This window comes from Mixophyes fleayi, chromosome 3 (genome assembly GCF_038048845.1).
Source record: "Mixophyes fleayi isolate aMixFle1 chromosome 3, aMixFle1.hap1, whole genome shotgun sequence".
In the NCBI taxonomy this organism is placed as follows: domain Eukaryota; kingdom Metazoa; phylum Chordata; class Amphibia; order Anura; family Limnodynastidae; genus Mixophyes; species Mixophyes fleayi.
In genome coordinates, this window is record NC_134404.1 from 146,220,202 (window position 1) to 146,238,102 (window position 17,901).

The following is a 17,901-nucleotide window of genomic DNA, read 5'->3' on the forward strand; positions in this document are numbered from 1 at the left end:
CACCAGGGTATATATATAAAAAGACGTAGCCCAGAAAAACACACACCACTTTATGTGTGAGCAATAATTCATATGCGTACCAGAAATATGAGCATAATAGCCAGAAGATGTTTTCTTTATAGGCAGCTGTATCTCGTGCATGGACACCCTTCCAACGGCGGTATAATAAATGGAAGAGGATACAATGTAAAGAGCAATACAAATTTAATAAACATAGTAACACTGAACTCACATATAGTTCACCAGGTACAGCTGATCAACAGTGAGGCTCGACGCGTTTCGTCTTGATGATCACAAGACTTCCTCAGGAGCACAGAAATGTATAGCACCGGACTAACCGGCTTTTTATTGAGTCTGCGCGCCATTTTGGCGCATGCGCACAGTCCGCCACAATGTGCGCAGGCGCGGGGATCGAGAATTTGAAAAACTTTATTGTAAACAGCAACAAGTTCTGTGTGCAATCGCAGCAATATCAATGAACCAACATACAAGATGCGATCCGTACACAGCGCCAGAGCATATGCCACATAACCAAAAAACATCACATCACACATATAAGCGGCACAGAGAGTTAATCCATCACGTACCACTAACATTACTAATAATACTATATCTCATAGTGTAGCAAAAGGATATAAAATTACTATTATATGCAGTTATATAAACAATAAACAATAGTGTCATCCTAAAAATATATAATACAAGGCTAGATGGTAACTTACAGGATCAACCATCTCTTATAAACCATGTATTTATAATGTGCAACAACAGATTTGACATAAATATATACTAAGAATACAAAGTGTAAATACTCGTGTGCATAGAGGAATTCACTTAACTACACACATATCGAATATATTAAAATAGGTCATATACTTAATGCCTTAAAGACACTAAATACCATAAAACCCATTACTATATAATAATAAACGCCTAGTATATTAAGCGACACAATCTATAGGTAGCTAACAAAAGCTATACTTTAAAATGTGAAGGAAACTTACATAACAGAGTTATTGGACAATGTAACAAAACCCAAGAGGGGGGGAGGGGGGGGTGTTGTTATACAGAGAATGGGAGGGGGATTGTAGTTCAGAGTACCAAGGAAAGGGGAAATGTACAAATTACAAAAAAGGGGCTAGTTCATAATTTTCATTAAGACCAGTTGGGGATAGGGTATCCAGTTCAAAGATCCAGTACATTTTGCGTTGTGAAAGTTTCCTTTGTAAATCACCTCCCCTTTTTCCTAATGTAACATGCTCTAAAGCTATAAATTTAAGGCCATGCGGATCTCCATTATGTTTCAAATTGAAATGTCTAGATACAGAATGGCTTTCCATTTTATTCCTAATATTACGAATATGTTCTTGTATGCGTAATTTAAGAATATGTTTTGTTTTGCCAATATATTTCAGTTTACATGGGCACACCAACATATATATTACAGAGGTTGTTAAACAATCCATACGGTCCTAAATAAAGAATTTTCTGCTGTTATCCGAGTTAAAAAAATGTGTTTTAACAGGGTCCATGAACTTGCAAATGTTGCAGTGGTTACATCTTACTGAACCTTTAGTAATTAATACAGGTGGTTTATGGCTTATAGTTGTTTTCTCCAATAAACTAGGAGCTATCATATCCTTCAAACATCGTTTTTTTCTAAAAACTACCACTGGTCTTTCCGGGAGTATTTCAGATAGAACTGGATCCCTTTTCAGGATGTTTCAGTGTTTAGTTAGGGTCGACCTTACAAGGTTTTCCCCACTACTGTATTCTGTAATAAACGGTATCATGTCCTTCTTTTCACCTTTAATTGAATACTTTAGAATCTCAGTTCTATTTTTATTCTTAATTTTCTGAGTAGCCTCATCTAACAAAGAGGCCGGATAACCATTTTTTCTAAAACGATCTGAGTATAATGATAGTTGTTCTTCAAAATCTATCTCCCTACTACAGTTCCTTTTAATTCTGTTAAAAGGGTATGTTGTTTTTCCACCGTTTCTGGTGGCAACTCCTGTAGTGAAGATAACTGTTCGTATCAACTTGTTTAATGTAATTTCTAGTGATTATCATTATCCGATGTTAGGATTAAATCCAAATATTCAACCTGTGTTTGACTAATGGTAGCGCTAAATGTTAGATTGTAATCATTAGCGCTAATGAGTTCCAAGAAGCTACTGAATTCATCTAGAGTTCCACTTCAGATGATTAGTATGTCATCTATATAGCGTTTAAATAATTTAATTTTGTCATAAAAAAGATTATTATGGTATATACATTTTGTTTCCCAACTACCCATATGCAAATTTGCAAAACTCGGAGCAAATGTTGTGCCCATGGCCGTGCCACATATTTGAAGATAAAACACTTCTAAAAAATTAAAATAATTATGAGACAAAATAAAATCCATCAATTTGCAAATAAAATTACCATGTTCAACCGAGATAGTTGGGTCCCCATCCAGGTACTCCTTACAAGAACTAATCCCCTTATCATGCTGGATAGATGTGTAGAGGGATTGCACATCAATGATAACCCAATAAAACTTGGGGTCCCATACAAATTCATTTAAATTTGAAGGATACTATTTGTGTCTTTTAGATAAGAGTCTAGATTCACCACATATTTATTGAGAAAAAGGTCCACATATTTTGATAAATGGGACGTTAAAGAATCTATCCCAGCGATTATAGGCCTCCCTGGAGGTCTAGTCATATCCTTATGGATTTTAGGGAGGTAGTAAAAAAATCGGAACAGTAGGGAAGGGGGTATATAGAAACTGGAATTCCTCTTTATTTATAATATTATCACGTAAACCTTGAGATAATAACTCACGGAGTATTGAGATATACTCTTGAGTGGGATCCGATAGCAATCTAATATAAAATGTATTGTCACCCAGAAGCCTGTCAGCTTCTAATATATAATCTGGGCGGTTTAAAATCACAATACCCCCCCCCCCTTGTCTGCTTTTTTGATTACAATTTCATTATTAGTTTGTAGTCCCTTAAGGGCAGATTTTTCACAAGGTGTATGGTTCATATGTGCTTTATGCTTGTCGTTTGAGTGACACAAGTCCTGTATGACTAGATCTTGAAAAATATGTAAATGATTACTTTTAGATTTGAGTGGGTAAAATTTCGATGGCAATTTTAACCCTGATTTAGAAGGCTCATAATTACTAATGCACACTGAGTCTTTTTTAACAAAATGCCTTTTTAAGGTCAATTTACGGATGAATTTATGTACATCTACGTAAAGTTGGAACTTATTGGGCTGTTTGGTTGGAGCAAACGATAAACCCCTATCTAAAACTGAAATTTCAGGTTTGGACAATGTGTGTTTAGACAAATTAAAAATACCCCTTAATTTTAAATCCTCATTAGATATTAAAGATAGCGTCTTTTGTATAGTTTGGGCTCCCCCTCGCTTTCCTCGTCGTCTACTACAACTACAATCCCCCTCCTGTACTCTGTATAACAACACCCCCCCCTTCCCCTCTCTTGCATTTTGTTACATTGGCCAATAACTCTGTTATGTAAGTTTCCTTCACATTTTAAAGTATAGCTTTTGTTAGCTACTTATAGATTGTGTCGCTTAATATACTAGGCGTTTATTATTATATAGTAATGGGTTTTATGGTATTTAGTGTCTTTCAGGCATTAAGTATGTTATTGTTATATGTATTTGCACTTTATTAATATGACCTATTTTAATATATTCAATATGTGTGTAGTGAAGTGAATTCCTCTATGCACATGGGTATTTACACTTTGTATTCTTAGTATATATTTATGTCAAATCTGTTGTTGCACATTATAAATACATGGTTTATAAGAGATGGTTGATCCTGTAAGTTACCATCTAGCCTTGTATTATATATTTTTAGGATGACACTATTGTTTATATAACTTCATATTATAGTAATTTTATATCCTTTTGCTACACTATGAGATATAGTATTATTAGTAAGGTTAGCAGTACTTGAGGGATTAACTCTCTGTGCCGCTTATGTGTGATGTAATGTTTTTTGGTTATGTGGCATATGCTCTGGCGCTGTGTACGGATCGCATCTTGTATGTTGGTTCATTGATATTGCTGCGATTGCACACAGAACTTGTTGCTGTTTACAATAAAGTTTTTCAAATTCTCGATCCCCGCGCCTGCACACATTGTGGCGGACTGTGCGCATGCGCCAAAATGGCGCGCAGACTCGATAAAAAGTCGGTTAGTCCGGTGCTATACATTTATGTGCTCCTGAGGAAGTCTTGTGATCATCAAGACGAAACGCATCGAGCCTCACTGTTGATCAGCTGTACCTGGTGAACTATATGTGAGTTCAGTGTTACTATGTTTATTAAATTTGTATTGCTCTTTACATTGTATCCTCTTCCATTTATTATACCGCCGTTGGAAGGATGTCCATGCACGAGATACAGCTGCCTATAAAGAAAACATCTTCTGGCTATTATGCTCATATTTCTGGTACGCATATGAATTATTGCTCACACATAAAGTGGTGTGTGTTTTTCTGGGCTACATCTTTTTATATATATATACCCTGGTGAATTTTGAACTCTACACCCTTTGAATACCCTGTGGTGTTTCACGTGGTGCATTATCTTTTGCATTACAATATTATGCTATGTGTCACGGGCACTAGGAGTCTTTGCCCAGGATATCACCAGATGATGGACTTACCAGAGTAATATAGCTGGTACTATGGTTCTCTGGTAGCAGGGTGACAACGGAACAGGAGAATCAGCAGATGGTGAGAGAATGCTCAAGGAAAGTCTATGACTAGCAGTAACTGGTAATGAGTAGATGTATGTACACGAGGAACCAGATGGACAAGTAAACATGAGGAAAGTCAGTGGTCTGCGTATAGCAAGTTGTACCACTGCTATAGTGAGGAGGAATGTCCAGGAGTAGCGAGGAGGTAGTTAAAGTCAGTGGTCTACGTATAGCAAGTTGTACCGCTGTCTATAGTGAAGGAATGGAATCCAGGTGAAAGTAGGTAACGGGGAAGTCAGTGGTCTGCGTATAGCAAGTTGTACCACTGCTTATGTGAGAGGATACTTGAAACTGGTGTCACAGGGAACAGGAGTCAGTGGTCTGCGTCAGCAAGTTGTACCACTGCTATATATATGTGAATAGGGGCACGAGGAGATGAATGTAGAGCAGAGTATACACGGGGCACACAGAACTTGGTCCCACGATGATATCCACAATACAACAATAACTGACAAGCGCTGCTTGAAGTATACAAAGTTACAATATCAATCCAGGTAATAGGAAACAAAGTCAATGGTAACAATAGCTTCAGTGGATAGGAAGCTCCGGAGAAGAACACAACTCAGTTCAGATGGATATGCAATACAAAAGCAAAGTCAATGGAAAGTATGCATACCGCGGTTCAGGAGAGCAGGCTGTCAGAGAGACGTGCAGGGATACCTGAACGGCTGAAGGCCGGCAGGAGGAGAGACCACTGGAGGGTGGAAGCGGTAATCAGGTTGGTGCAGCGCACGGCAGGTAATCCACGAAGCAATACTCAGGAAGCAGTAGTAAGTGAAACTGGAAACATGATGAACACGGGAGAGTTGAGGCTGTCTGGTATCCAGTAGTAGCGGTGGAGGCAGCGGAGAGAAGGCACGCTGAACACAGGAGAGTAGAGGCGGTCTGGAACCCTGTAGTAGTAACGGAGGCAGCGGAGAGCTGACACGATAAACACAGGAGAGTTGAGATGATCTGAAACTCTGTAGTAGCAACGGAGGCAGCGGAGAGCAGACACGCTGAACACAGGAGAGTTGAGACGAACTGGAGTCCGGTAGTAGTAGCAGATAGGAATCAGCTGAATGCAGGCACGATGAACACAGGAGAGTTGAAGTGGTCTGGAAACCACAATAGCAGTAAGCAGGAATCAGCAGGAGCTGAAAACACGAGGAAACACGGGAACACCTTCAGAGGCTCATTGGGAATGAGACTCCAAGATCAGGCCACCAGGTAATGATCACAGGTGGTTTAAATAGGGAGGGTTGCCTGATCATCCAATCAATTAAAAGCAACAGGTACTGAAGGTTTGATAAGGGCTGCACATTCGCAGACCCTCAGGATGGCGGACGGCCACGGTTCCTGAACACACGGGAAATGGCACTTACAGTCCGGTGAGTGACACTATGTTTGCCTTTTTCCACATTCCTGGATTGTTCCCGAGTTGAGATCCAGTGTTACAGCTCTCAAAGAGGATCCACTCGAGTCTAGATCATACATCTTTACCTGACGGTACGCATATATATACACATTTTGTCCTTTGTTGTCCTGGTATTACACTATGAGGCGCCCTGCCTGTGCTTTGTTCTAGTGACTATTTTCTTCTGGATTGACCATCTGGATACAGGCTTATACGTGGCTGCCACTCACACATGAGTGAAGTGATTGTGGACTATCGATTATTATATCTGATACTATATAGTGTTGTGAACTTTTATATATAATACTGACCGATGTGGTAGATAGCGCCAGAGTATATCAATTGTTGTGGTTATATATATATATATATATATATATATATATATATATATATATATGTATATATATATATATATATATATATATATATATATATATATGTGCATGTGTGTGCGTTAACATAACCAGTAGCACCACTCCATCTGAACTCTCTGACAGACTAAACCAATTGATCAGCGAACTATTCTAGCAGAATGTTCCCTACAGAAATAAACAGTATTACTTTTGTTTTCTCTGTCCCTCTTTCACCCTGTCTAATGCTGTAGTCAGTAGTGTTAATACAATTTTCTGACCACAGTCTTGCAGACAACCTCCTCCCTACACTTTGTCTTCTAAAACGGCAGATTAGAACACGAGGGAGGGCTATATCTGAACGATATCGATCCAAAACTAGTGAGAGCCGTCATTTTTTCCCCAAAAATTATATTTTGCTTCGTTTTCAAAACAATTTTGGAGCGAGAAGACAAGTCTTTCTTCTGGCATCCGTGCACCTAGATTGTAAACTGTGCACACATCAAGGTACCTAAATACTCTCCACTCTTGGGCGAGGTGATGCCACCAGGAACTGCATGTGTTTTTAGGTGTGTGGCGAGGCAGAAAAATATGAATTGGGTACACTGCATGCAAGTGTAAATGTCCCAAAACAATGTCTTACCACTTCAGAACCACCCCTGTCATTAAACAAAAAACTTCCCAGTGCTGTTCGTTTTCGTCTCATTTATGTCCTAATTTAAATATGAGAGTTAGGGCACATCAGGACTATCTTTGTTACATTTGGCACATTTATGTGTTTGAAGCTTTTCCAAGCAATGCACTTTCTGAAGTGTAACTGGAAGGCACAAAACGTGTCCCATTGTCTGTGCAAAACAGGGAAACAATGAAGAATGCTCAGCAATAATGGACATACTTCAGTGCTGAATGATGTGCTTTTTCTTGGCACTGCCACTTATGACTCACATTAATAAACATTTATGTTCGCTTCCAAGTATATATCTGCGTAATGTTTGGCTATATGCAGAATAATAACTTCTGCTCTAGCTCACAGTTTACCTTGTCTGCTGCCTACTTGTCTTCTGCATGTGACTTAAGCGAGGCAGCTGCATTGTATTTGTAACAAAAAAAATTCCCAGCCTTGTACTTGGGCCTTGCGTCAAGGTTGAGAGGAGAAGCATCTTGCCTTGTAAAAGTATAGGGTGAGAACAGATATCCACTAGCTCAGAATCAAGTCATTTTTCAGAGTGGAATTCACCACATTCCCCTCCGCACAGCAAGGGATTTCTGTAAAAGTTCATATCTACACCCCTGTCACTCACCGGACGGTTAGTGCCTCTGGTCTGATACGTGGCTCTCTCTCATTCCTGCCGGCGCCTGTCCTAAGCCGCGGCCGTCCACCATCTTGACTGGATTGCACATGTGCAGGACTCTTGAACTTAAAACCTTGCTTTTAATCCTATTGGTGAATCAATCACCACTCACTATTTAAGGCACCTGTGTCCTTAGTATCGTTGCCTGTTCTTGGTTCTCATTCCCTTGAGACTCCTAGGTGTTTCCTGTGTTCTGCTTGTGTGATCGGTTTTGCTGTGGGCAAGTCCTCTCTGCTCATCCGTGGTAAACTTGCCTACTACAGACTACCTCTACTCCGCTGCATGCCTACACCTGGACAAGCCTTATCTGCTCTTCTGTGGTAAACGTACCCGCTATAGACTGCTTGCCATTCCACTGCATACCTACACCTGGACAAGCCTGCTCTGCTCATCAGTGGTAATGTACCCGCCACAGACTACTTGCTATTCAGCTGCTTGCCTGCATTTGGACAAGTTTCCCTTGCTCATCAGTGGTATACTTGCCGCTACAGACTACCCGCTATTCCGCCACCTACCTGCACCTGGACAAGTCTTCCCATCACCGCAGTGGTACAACTTGCTATCCGCAGACCACTGACGTTCCCGCTACCTACCTGCACCTGGACAAGTCTTCCCATCACCGCAGTGGTACAACTTGCTATCTGCAGACCACTGACGCTCCCGCTACCTACCTGCACCTGGACACGTCTTCCCATCACCGCAGTGGTACAACTTGCTATCCGCAGACCACTGACGCTCCCGCTCCTACCTGCACCTGGACAACTCTTCCCATCACAGCAGTGGTACAACTTGCTATCCGCAGACCACTGACGCTCCTGCTCCTTCTTGCACCTGGACAACTCTTCCCATCACAGCAGTGGTACAACTTGCTATCCGCAGACCACTGATTTTCCCCGCTACCCACCTGCACGAGTCTTCACTGCACATCAGTTGTTATACCTACCTCCGCATTATAGTTGCAAGTCGCTGACTCTCCTGCTGCATAGCTGCAAGTCGCTGACTCTCCTGCTGCATAGCTGCAAGTCGCTGACTCTCCTGCTGCATAGCTGCAAGTCGCTGACTCTCCATTGACATTCCTTATCCTAAGTTGTTGTACTGTTCCAACCATTCACCATACTGCCCAGAGGATCGCTGTGATAAACTCCGCCCCTCTGGTAAGCATAATCACACCTGGTGAATCCTGGGTAGAAACTCCTAGTGCCCGTGACAACCCCTTTATGTTATTTCAATAATCCTGCTAGGCAAATTGAAATTGCGTCTTTGCACTGTCTAGCAAAACTAGAGCACCGATGTGCCTGCTCAGAACTTTGCAAGAAGATACAAAGATTACAAACATATGACATTAAATAAATGAAAAAAACGACAATTAAGCAAAAAGTGTCATGTTTTGAGTACAGAAATGCAAATAAAGGATAGAGAGGAGAACACTCACTTTCACAAAACAATTGAATACGCTGACATATTAGTTTTATTTTTATCCTAAAAGGTACTAAAATAAGTTTCTGGGGAAGGTGCTGTATTTGGGTTGGTTCTCTTCTGCCTTGTTTTACCTATTTTATGTGTCTTCTCTGTACAAATGAGAAAGCTGTAGTGAGTACTCAGCAACCTCAAGAAGTACATAAGGAGTATATATTTTAATACACTGGAGGTTGCTGTAACATTTTGTTGCATTGTCCATGTGTCCACCCCTATTCGAGATATTTTAATCATTGCCTTGATCTTTTTTAACGCATTCTTTATTTGTGAGTTGCATAATAATTAACAGTAGTCATCAATAACAGTTCCAGAGAACCAGCAAAGCAATTCAGCAACATACATTTTTTTTTCTTGTACAGATGGGGGGGGGGGGGGGGGTTGACAGACAGACAAGGGGGAGGTGGAAAAGAGGCAGGGGGCAATATGAGGGATAATTGGGTGTACATCAAGGTGCCAAAAAAAAAAAAAAAAAACTACAGTTTGCAATAGGAAATCACTCCAGGTTAAATCAGCTTAGTGCCATCTCGGTGTAAAAGTTGTTACTGTGGTGTGAGAGGGGATAATGCTCTATGAAGTAGACGGTCGTCTCTTTAAATTCCAGCCAACTGAACCAAGTGGCTGTAAACTCAGAGTTTTGATTACTGGCCGATAGGGTCAGATTCGCCATGGACATATAAAAATCAATGCGTTTGAACCACTCAGACATAGTAGGAGTTGAGGGAGACTTCCAACGGACCGGGATCAGAGACTTTGCTGCATTGTTTAGGTGTTTAAAGAGTGATTATTTATAAGAGGAAATGGGAATGCTGGACAACGACAGGAGCCAGAAACCAGGGTCAGTCGGCACATCCACACTTGTGATCAATTTAGAGAGGTGTATTATTTCCTTTCAATAAGGAGAGATCTTAAGACAGGACCACCAGATGTGGTGTTGAGAACCTACATAAGAGCTACATCCAACAAAGAGGGGATACTGATGGCGAAAATGTATTTAATAATTCGGGACACCTGTACCGTCATGTTAAAATTTTGTATTGGGTTTCAACAATAGTGGTGTTTTGTGAACAGGCATGAATAGCCATAAACATTTTCGGCCACTGGATTGGCCCAATAAGCTCTTGTAAACCTCTCTCCCATGAATCTGTGAAACAAGGTTATTGTGTGAATTTTACTCAAATGAGTAATTTATAGATTAATGAAATAGTATAGAAAAAATGTATTCCTTGGCGCAAACAGTGTATAAAATAAATGGGTACATGAATTTATTACAAAATAAAATCCTGTACAATATTAACAGGATAAAACTGCAAACGGATTTTGAGTCTAAGCAAACAAAAATGCATATGCAAAAATGTACATAGACATGGGCAGTATATAACCTTGTACTGCAATAACAAACATAAATTACATAGTGATTCCACAAGAAAAAGACAAGAATATAGTCAGAGCTCTGAAATTCTCATGATTCTCACAGTCTAATGGTGACACTGGCACCACGTCATGTACACTGAATATAGAAGTGTCCAAGAGTGAGGTATACTTATGAGTGGATATCCACAGTACACATAAAAGTTCAAAGTTCAATATCATCCGATTAGACTTACCCTCCTACTCATAAGAATAACTCACTGTTGTCTTTATCTGTAAAACATGTGGTATCCTCTCAATTATTAACTGAGTGAATGTAAGTCTGGGCATGCTGTTTGCGGAGAGATTTAGCAAGGAGTCTCCCTGGTTTGTTATCCCATCTGAAAAATTTATTTTTACACTTCCTAAAGGGAAATTTAGTTTGATCATCTAGTTATTTGTTGAGAGCATTGCGAGTGGTTTCAAGTTCTAGATATGTGTCAGGAGATAGAGAACTTTTGTGTTTGGTCTCTAAAGTAGCAATTCGGTAAAGTAAGGACTCCCTGTAAGCCTCCTTTTGTTGTTTGAGGAAAGACCCAAGTTGTATACAGTTTCCTCTAATAACATATTTGTGGGCCTCCCAGATTGTGATCTTGGAAGTCTCACCATTGTCGTTTAGAGTCATATAGTCATCGAGGGATTGTGCAAGCTTAGATTTTCAATATTGGTCCTGCAAAAATTGTTCATTAAATCGCCAGGTCCATTGCCTAGGGGAGGGGCCGGCCAAAGTCAAGGTAAGATATATGGGGGCAGTGTCGGACTGGCCCACAGGACTACCGGAAAAATCACCGGTAGGCCCCTCTGCCTTACGGCCACACCCCCTTCTAGAAGTGGGTGGAGCCCATTCAGCTCACATGTTCGGTATTCCTGCTGCCCTCCCTGGCGTCCCTGCTGCTGTGTGTACAGAGTTCATCTCGTCTGCTTGTTATAAATCTTTGTAATCATTCTCACTGCCGGCCTGGTGTGGAGAGTTCCCCAATCACCATCCTGATATCACCCGTGTTACACGCAGTACATGTGCCCAGATCCTGCCAGCGTGTTAGACAGAGGAGCGTGTGCCTGCTGGGAGACCAGGTTCAGGGATTCTTGTCAAATATTTCCAGATAAGGTTTGACCACAGGGAACAGTTCCCCATACGCACATCAGACTTCTTGTCAGTAAGTGTGTTACACACAAACTGTCTTAACGTGAGCGGAATAATAAAGGGAATACTCGTAGAATATTTAACTTAAACCAGGAATTAATGAATGGCTGCTGAACATACGTATCCTGTCATCCAGCCGGCAGCCACGTTCTGGATCAAAAGGGGGGTCAGCTCACCTGGTGATCGGCGTCCCTGCTGCTACAGATGACTGGCTGCAGTTATCTTTCAAATGCGATCGCAGCTGGGATCATGTGACCTGCCCCCTCCTCCTCCTGTCAGCTGACTGTCTTATGCTCCCGCCGCCGCTGAAGGACTAAGGAGCAGAGGTTGCATCAATCAAAATATGGGTAAGTAGATTTTCTTATTTTAATTTAATATTATTGGATATGTCTTATAATTTCCTCCAAATTCCAGGACTTTCACTTGACACAGAATTATCTTATATATATATCCTCCATCTGTTCTCTAGCTACTGGGTAAGCAGAGGCTTACTGCAGAGAATATATATATATATATATATATATATATATATAAATATATATTAGTGTGTGCGCGCGAATTGAGAGAGCACTTTTCCATGGCATATGTGAATTGGGGGGCACTATTGAGGGTATAATTTCAATTGGGGACACTATTGTGGGCATAATATGAATTGGGGACAGTATTACGTGGCATATGTGAATTTCAGGTACTACTGTGTGGCATAACATTGTTTGGGGCACTACTGTGTGGAGTAACATTGTTTGGGGCACTACTGTGTGGCATAATATTGTTTTGGGGGCACTACTATGTGGCATAGGGGGGCTGCCTATCTATACTAAACTATAGTGAGGGGGGGGGGCTGACTATGCTAAACTATAATTAGAGGGGGATGCCTTTGCTAAACTATAGGGAGGGGGGCTGTACAGAGAACACTATAGGGAGGGGGTGATGGGACCTTTAATTTAATGCTGGGGTGGTTTGGGTCTATAATTGAATGTAGGGCTGAGTGTGGGGAGGAGGGCTATCTATTAAATGTGAATATTAATATTTAATGTGGAAAATGGATGTATTAAACGTAAATGCTATTAATTTCTTGCTGGGGCTGTTTGGAGGGAGGGTAATAGATTTATTTATTAAATGGGAATAGTATTAATTTAATGTTGGGGTCGGTTGGAGGGAAATAGATTAATTTATTAAATGTGAGTACTATTACTTTAATGTTGGGGCTGGAGAGAGGCCTATTTATTAAATGTGGGTGCTGTTGATTTAATAGCGGGGATGGTTGGTGTTTTTTAAATGTATCTATTATTTTTTCCAAATAGGACCCTCAACATTCCAGGATACAGACAAGCCGCAACTAAAGAAACCAGAAGCCACAGGTGGTAAAAGTGACAACAACAGGTAGGACAGTCTGTCAAATGTTCTGAGTCTAGTGCAAGCTTAGCTAACCTGTGGCACTCCAAGTGTTGTGAAACTACAAGTTCCAGCATACCCTTCCAGCAATAAGCTGCTATATATTGGCAAAACATGCTGGGGCTTGTAGTTTCACAACACCTGGAGTGCCACAGGTTAGCCAAGTCTGGTTTACTGGAACAATCCCAATTTTTGGTGACTGTTCTACCCAATCTAAGGGGCAGGTCAAGACTGTGTACTCTATATACACACTGCATTCTTTATATACTACACTATGGTACTAGCTGTCCTTCGTGAGCTGACCACACCCCCTCTAGTGTCTGGTCCCGCCTCTATGATGGCCGGCCACACCCCCACTGGTGGGCCCCTAGCGTTGCAGTCCCCCGGTGGGCCCTTCATGCCCCAGTCCGACACTGTATGGGGGCATGGTCTGAACCCACTATTTGCCATATTCGAGAATACAAGAGGAGAGCCAAATGCCTATGTTCAATTAAATAATGGTCAATTCTGGAGTAGCAAGCGTGTGGAACAGAGTAGTATGTGTAGTCTCTGCCAGTAGGATGAAGGAGACGCCAAACATCTATCATCTGATGCTCATGGAAATTGTGTCTGATTTTCCTACCTTCTCGCAAAAGTAGTCTGGGACCCAATTATAATCTCCACCTACTACAAGGACACCCTCTTTGTATTTGTCAATTAAGTCCAAAGTAAATATTCCATGATCTTTAACGAAGATAGAAAGATGTGGAAAACGTATTGTATCCTCTCTTCCTTAGACAAATTCCATGAACTATGCAGCAATATGAACTCCTATTCACATAGATGTGGGAATGGTCCTCACAGGTAGTACAAAATCAATAAATAAAGGGGTTCTTGCAGGCTATCACTTCCATAACTTATGGCTAGATTTACTAAAGGGCGGTTTGGTGGAACTGATGGTTTTCTGCGATTTATCCGGCGATTTGTGATTTTTCAAAACCACCACTTTACAATCTCCATCCCGATTTTAATAATAATGAACATACAAACTACTGGATTTACTAAGCTGGGGTTTACAAAACCGCTACAAAACTGCCACCCAAATGGCCAAATAAAAGTGAAACTGCCCTAATGTAACTCGATATTTAGTAAATCTAGCCCTTAGTCTTTTCTCCCTAACTACCTGTTGCTATCCTCACCCTTGTAGCATTTTCACAGTCCCGCAAAAGGGTGCAATTTAACTTTATTCAGGCCTTCCCACCTAGTCCCTATCTAACTACTATTACAATACACAGTTCCGTTACATATATGTACAAAAACAAAGAGGTTGCTTATCCATGCGACGGCCGGCCTCTAGGTCCCAGATGGTTTTCTCCAGATAGGACTCCAGCAATCTCCTTCTCTCTGGAATCCCTTTTTATTATCTTCTCAGATGTCCCTCTGCTCTCTCAGGAGTCTTTACTTTGCTCCAGGCCTCTGTTTGAATGTATAAGCCAACAGACAGGGGTGCCCTTCCCTTACAATCAGCTCTGTTTGAATTTTAGATAGAAGGGTTGGTAGGGACTCCTTTCACTCTCTGTATGTCCACAGAAAGCCTGACAGACTCATATACCCTGTTTAATTTTTAAGCTCCTTTTGGTAAAGATCTGCTTCCCTCTCAATCACTCTCCGCTGCTACTGCTTTCATACTGCCACCCAGGCAATATCCCAGGTATATGAACCTGGGATATTGCCAGGGGACAGAGGGGGGCAGAGGCTCCCCCGCATTCAAAATCCCAGGTAGACCACGTTCATACTGAACACGGGTCTGGCCAGGGTCTCCATGGGCAGAAAAACCCGGGTTGCATAACCCGGGTCACACCATTGATAGTGCAGGCTTCCCGGGACAGACCTAGGAATTACCCCACCAAAAGACCCGGGCCTATTTCCGGGAATTAGATCTTGAACCATTTATACTGCACCTCGACCGGGGTCGTCTGGGCTTGCCCCGGCAAAAACCCGGGGTTTTGGTGCAGTATGAATGGGGTGTTAGTCTTTTTTCTCTTTCCGTTTATTCCTGTCCGTTAGAGACCTTTCTTCTCACTTCCAACTGCCGCTCTCTGTCTGAGGCAATTCCTCTCACTTCCAACTGCCGCTCTCTGTCTCAGGTAATTCCTCTCACTTCCAACTTCCGCTCTCTGTCTCAGGTAATTCCTCTCACTTCCAACTGCCGCTCTCTGTCTCAGGTAATTCCTCTCACTTCCAACTGCCGCTCTCTGTCTCAGGTAATTCCTCTCACTTCCAACTGCCGCTCTCTGTCTCAGGTAATTCCTCTCACTTCCAACTGCCGCTCTCTGTCTCAGGTAATTCCTCTCACTTCCAACTGCCGCTCTCTGTCTCAGGTAATTCTTCTCACTTCCAACTGCCGCTCTCTGTCTGAGGTAATTCCTCTCACTACCAACTGCCGCTCTCTGTCTGAGGTAATTCCTCTTCCCCTCAGCTGCTGCTCTCCCTTTGGTTTGCTGAGAAATGTCATTTTCTTTAGCAGTCCCTGGCGCTAGTGCGCATGTGCGGACCATTGGGTTCACCTTTGCCACAGTAATGTATTAAAAAGGTGACAAAAATGTTATGTGAAAATTTGGAAATATCATAATATACATAATATAAATTAAATGATTGTGTAAAAGCTGCAATTAAACACAGAGCTACATACTTTTAAAAGGTGTCACAAATACATTAAAATTTTAAAAATTGTGTCTGCATAAAAGAGCTATACAAATATATTAAGAAATAAATAGATATTGAAAATTAAGCATATCATTCACAATTATCCATAAGATATCAGTGTTAGCAACACTTGTGCAAACGGCAATTAAGCTATATAAAAAAAAAAAAAAATACCCAAATCCAGGAAAAAGTAATAAGTAAAATATGACTTAAAGCACATATTATGAAATCAGTTTGAGGAAAGCTACTGTAGACAGTATAGTGTAGATGCTTTACATGCACATGATTCAGCTCCAGTTACACCTGATCCATGAAAGTCTAGAGATATCTATAAAAAAAAAAGAAGGAACACTAATCATATAGTGCTATTATCTTTTGGTTTAATGAAAGTAGTACCTATAACAAATGAAAGCTTATAAAATGAGAGGCTAATACCAGAATAAACAGATAAATGGTCATTTTTTTTCTCTGTACATGTGCTGGTATGATCAGTTTATTGTATGTACTTTATATATTGTTTATTGCTCTTTATAATCATTCTGTTTTATCTTATTGACTATATATTTTATATTAACAATATACTATTAGGTTTCAAGTAATTGTTTTTATATTTATAATTATGCATGTTTTTTTCTTTTTTAATATGAGATATTTGCTTATTTATATTTGGCTACATTCTTTTGTCATTATACGCGCTCTTTTTTACTATTTTTTTTACAGATTTTCTATTGTAATTATGATAATTGATGAAATGAACTGTTAGACTATTTAAAGCTCATCTCTGCATATTAAAATATACCTGATGAAAGAACCTAGCATTCTGAAATGTTGCATATGCTGAATTTCATTGTTCTACAGAAGCCATCATCTTTTCCAAGTGTCTCAAAGAGGATTTTCACATTTGAATGGTTCTCCCCAGTGCCTGACTTCATGCTGTCTGACTCAGTTTGGAGCCATTTATGCTGGTATCTTGTCATTTTGGAAGACTTAATTTATTATATGTGCTATTTTTATAAAGCCAAAAGATAATTTGCACTAAGCTAAACTCCTACTGCTTTTTCTTCTTTATAAAACTAAAAAAATATATCAAGTGTTAATACTTTGCGGCACAATTACATATAGGGTGACATAAATGCTGGAAAAGAGTCGCATATTAAGAGACTAAAGATGTTTATACAGGGTGATTACCATGCCTTCACATTCCAAATTTAATTTCTTGAAAATGATTGGTGTCTATGGTGGAGGAACTGATGTCCTCACATAAACCACTGAATGACTTTAGTGCATTGATTGCTTTGTAACAGTCAAGCCACCTGCATGCTGGTTAGAAGACAAGATGCCTCTTCCCACAACTCAAAGGATAGTTAATCTTGATACAAGTACCAAGTATCAGGCTGGATATGATTTTGTCACCACCTTTAACAATACTCCTGCTCCTCTGTTGCAGCTGCCTCACTTAAGTCACATACAACAAAGTAGGCAGTACGGAGGACAAATTGAGAGAATTTGCAGGAATTATTATGTGGCATAAAACCAAAAATTATGCAGCTTGGCAGTGCCTGTAAATATACATTAATGTGTGTCATGCGTGGCAATGTCAAGAGAAGCATATTGTTCAGTACTGAAGTATGTAGGAGCCCATTTTTTTGAGCATCCTACGTTGTTCCACTGTTTTACACAGATATTTGCTAGAAATGTGTACCTATGTAGCTGGGGCTGTTAGATACACCCTTCAAGTTTTGAAGCTGAATGTCTGCCATAGTCTTAAACCACTTTTGACTTAGTTTGCGCTGTTCTCCATATCTGAATTTTGAAAATTGTCATAGGCACAGGACGTCCTAACTCCTGCTATACAAATTAGGTCAGGAGGGGCCAAGGAGATTTTAGCTTGAAAAAGCCATT